This window comes from Sinocyclocheilus grahami, unplaced genomic scaffold (genome assembly GCF_001515645.1).
Source record: "Sinocyclocheilus grahami isolate Dianchi unplaced genomic scaffold, SAMN03320097.WGS_v1.1 scaffold604.1, whole genome shotgun sequence".
NCBI classification, from domain to species: Eukaryota; Metazoa; Chordata; class Actinopteri; order Cypriniformes; family Cyprinidae; genus Sinocyclocheilus; species Sinocyclocheilus grahami.
This window is the reverse complement of record NW_015505783.1, coordinates 669,158-673,757: the sequence shown is the minus strand read 5'-3', so window position 1 is coordinate 673,757 and position 4,600 is coordinate 669,158. Positions and strand designations below refer to the sequence as shown.

General features: G+C 36.3%; 1 pseudogene; it reads left to right on the top strand.

Annotated features, from left to right (window-relative positions):
* The window catches only part of LOC107557478 (DNA topoisomerase 1-like), a 19,090-nt pseudogene extending 15,629 nt beyond the window's left edge, over positions 1-3,461 (top strand).
* Positions 3,462-4,600: the final 1,139 nt, after the last annotated feature.

The window sequence follows — 4,600 nt, the reverse complement described above, 5'->3', positions numbered from 1 at the left end:
GATAATCAACGGCTAGCCGTGCATTAAAGGATTTTAAATGCACCTCCGCTTCGCGTCGGGTGCCTCTTTGCCTCCACGTCGCACATTTAAAATCCTTTAATGCACGGCTAGCCGTTGATTATCCCTTACTTATATAGGCTCAAATTAATTATATATAAATATTATTTATTTTTTTAATAATTATTACAAATATCTGCAGCCAATAATTAATCAAAACCTAATCACTTCGACCTAGTGAATGTCTTTGTTGCACATTTATAATAAATCCTGTTTCCTTGATGAAAGTTGATTGATTGATTTTTCCATCCTAAATATATCGAGTTGTACTGCATTTATTATTTATATTTGGCATTGTTTTTTTATAGCAAATCAGAACAGACCTGCAACCTACCAGTGAAATAACATATAATGCATAATTATAATTAATACATTTTTATGCACCTGAAATAATCATAATTTAGACCGTTTCCACCCCCTCTCTGACCCTTGGAATTAAACAGGTGTTTTTGCTCTGATTTCTATGTGATTTCAAACGACCGCTCATCGGGTTGAAGTTGGCTCTGAGGGCCGGGAATGAGAAGGACGAGGGGGAGACTGCAGATACGGTGGGCTGCTGCTCTCTGCGTGTGGAGCGCATCTGCGCCCTCAGATGGACGGACAGGACTACGTGGTGGAGCTGGAAAAGACTACATCCATTACTACAACAAAGTCCCCGGGGAGAAAAGTGTGAGACAATCTAAATATGTTCCACATATTGGTGATATTTAAAGAGATAGTTCACCCAAAACTATCATTAATTACTCACCCTCGTGTTGTTCCAAACCCGTAAGACCTCCGTTCATCTTCAGAACACAAATTAAGATATTTTTGATGGATTGTGAGAGCTCTCTGACCCTCCCATAGACCGCAAGGTAACTACCACGATCAATGCTCAGAAACATAGCAAGGAGATCGGTTAAACAGTCCATGTGGCATCAGGGGTCCAACCGTAATTTTACAAAGCTACGAGAATACTTTTTGTACACAAAGAAAACAATAATAACATAATTTATTCAACAATTGTTCTTCAGTAATCAACGTAATCAGCGTTGTTTACATTCAGTAGAAGTGTAAATAATGCTGATTACGTTCTTGGATACTCTCCAAAATGGCAGAAGACGGTAACTCGGGGAGAAGAATTGCTGAATAAATTATGTTAGTATTGTTTTCTTTGCGCACAAAAAGTATTCTTGTATCTTCGTAATATTACGGTAGTTCCCTTGCTGTCTACGGGAGGGTCAGAGAGCACTCAGATTTCATCAAAAATATCTTAATTTGTGTTCCGAAGATGAACGAAGGTCTTACGTCTCAATGTAAGACCTTCATACTCCATTTCACCATGAACGTCCTCCTTCCTATTGTGCATCTTGTTTAAACAAGCCTGTTGTGGGAAATGATAATCAGAAAAAATCTATCAGTTTATCTGAGACAAAATCAAAAAAAAAAAGTAAAAGTTTGCATACAGTCAGGTTTGGAAGTATTCGGACACTGACTGAGTTTTTGCGCTTTTGCCTTTATACACCACTACAATGGATTTGAAATAAAACAATCGAGATGTGATTAAAGTGCAGACTTTTAGCTTTATTTTAAGCGGTTCCACAAAAAAAAAAGAATGTCTGCACTTCAATCACATCTCGATTGCATCCGACCCTGACTGTATGTGTTTTGTGTTGAATGTCATATTTGATATATCAGGCTTTTGTGGCTCATTTAGTATGATGTAGTGAGAATATAGAGCTCATACTGAAGGAGGAAAAAGCCTTCAGTTTTATTCAGACCCAAATTGAGCAAAATGATGCAATTTGGTGCAGATGCTGATATTTATATGGACACAAAGTAAGGTGAAACTCTGACAGCTTGTAATGTAATAAGTGAGATTAGTATAACAGACTACTTGCATAAAATGATACAAATATCAGTTGTCACTATATATATCTCCAATAATACATCTTAGTAAGATGATACTTAATTGCTTAGTTTGATGATCACAGCTCTGTAGTTTAAAATATATAATGCAACGCAATACGAGGACTGAGAGATGATCATATCTGATACTCATATTTTTAAGGAATCGTGTACAAATATGAGTATCAGATATGAGAGATGATCATATCTGATACTCATATTTGTACACGATTCCTTAAAAAGCAAGTATGTGTAATCAAGTAAACCTAAGCTGCTTCATTCCAGTAAATATTTATCTTGAAATATTACTGATAATATAAAAGTTATTCTAACATTTATAAAAAAGTCAGTAGATTTCTCAACAAAAAGACATGTGAACCACAACCTTTACAATTATACTAAAAATGTATAAACTATCAATCAGACGACAGAAGGCATGGAGTAGATTGTATGCAGAAGGTTTTTTAGCAAAGTTTTGATCATTTAGAGGCTTTAGAATTTGCATATCAAATATAATACCGTAGGCTTTAAAGTGATGTGCACCGTCTGCTCTGTCCTTTAGACATCAATTCTGAATAAGCATCTCCAGGAGTTGATGGATGGGTTGACGGCGAAAGTGTTTCGCACTTATAACACGTCCATTACCCTCCAACAGCAGCTCAAAGAACTGACCAGCCGTGAGTCTGTCCGGTCCATATCTGTGTACTTGATGAATTCTTTGCTGATACCCAAACAATTTAGCAGTTTCGTTATTTATAGATGGCATTTTGTTTCAGAATTCTTTAAATGACCTAAAACCCCCTTCATCCTGATTGTTACAGCTGATGATAACATCCCTGAGAAGATCCTCTCCTATAACAGAGCAAACCGCGCTGTGGCTGTTCTCTGCAACCACCAGAGGGTGCCACCAAAAACCTTTGAGAAATCCATGCACAATTTACAGACCAAGGTACCAGTGATTAAAATCGCCATCAGTCATTTGAATTCTGGCCTTTTTGCTGTCATCAGCAAACAGAAACCTTGTGTATCGGTATTGTAGATAGACGAGAAAAAGAAACAGCTCTCTGCTGCCAAGAAGGAACTTAAAGCAGCCAAAGCTGACGCCAAGACGCTTCATGATGAGAAATGTCCGTGGGTGGGAATAGTGGCGGATTAGGCCCCGAGAAGGGTCTGTGCCTGAACCAGACTCCTGCCTCTGTGTGTAACTGTCATCAGCCCAACTCTCGGCTTATTTTTGGAAAAACTCCCTGCTATGACACAATGGCCCGTTCACCAGTTTCTAAATGCGAGGACTCTTTGTTTTGGAAAAGCGTGGAAGAATATCCCTTTGACCTTTACCCATGCTAAGCATGTGTTTGTGAAAGAGAATTTCTCCAGCCATGACATATTGTTTACTACTTTCTTCCCTTCACAGGTGCAAAAAATGGGGAGTTCCCATTGAGAAGATCTACAACAAAACACAGCGAGAAAAGTTTGCCTGGGCTATCGACATGACAGATGAGGACTTTGAGTTTTAAAACTTTTATTTTATTGTTGTTATTTTGATGAATTGTTTATCAAGACGATTTAGCACAAGGTAATGTAAAAAATACAGAGCAAGCAAGTAGTTTCTCTCAAAATGAGGGTCTACATGAGTTCAGGGGTTATTTGTTTAACCCATACTGCATTATTGAAAACAGAAGAGGACCTGATACTGAGCCTTGCTGAACACCATGTCTTTATTCAAGAAAGGCTGTAGTTGTTTCATATCATGCTGTGATAGTTAGTATCCTTTGGTTTTAGCCTTCAGATTTATTGATGAATTGTATATTTTCATAGAAAAAAATAATGAAATACTGCAACTCCTGATATCCTTAATGAAATAAATGTTAAATGAGAAATTGTGTATAAAATTGAGTTAAAGAAGAAAAAAAGTTTTTAGCTGACATATAAAGAAAAGCAATCAGAGGCACCAATGTCATGATGAGGTATTGCAGCAAAATGTGAATATAGCCTTCTTTTTTTGTTGTTTTAATGTTTCTATCAGGGAGGAACCTTTCATTTTTAATGTGTGCAAAGAAATTTGTTTTACCAAAAGAATATGATTTTAAATATAGCCATTATTACTGTGTATCCTGTTTAGCATTACCCTGTTTTTTTATTATGAAATTTAATTTCTGAGAATTTGCTGTGCTATAACAGTTTCTCACGAAAGGAAATTATTTATATGTTGCACGGCACTAGTTACCAGTATATATGAAAGCTTGTTTATTCCAGTTGGTATGCACATCACTAGATTTTCATTTCTAGTGTAAGTGAACCAGAAGTAGTTTTTAATACCTGGATCAGACTACCAAAATTTAATAAAATAAAAAGTGCAAAATTACTTATTTTATTTATGTCTTAGAATTTCACTCTATACACAACCACTGCATACTGTTTCACATAAAAAAGTACATACTGAACAGTTTCACATGCTTTTTACACAAAATAGTAGGTAGTACACAGTGCATACTGTGCAGCATATAATAAGCAGTATGCTAGTATTGTATTCAAGTATACGCTGTGTCTGAATATGCCTACTTACATAATATATAGTATGTAAAAAAACAGTGCACCAAAAGAGTAGTATGTCCAAACTTATGGTATTCGAAAAACAGTAGGCAAGTAGCGTCTG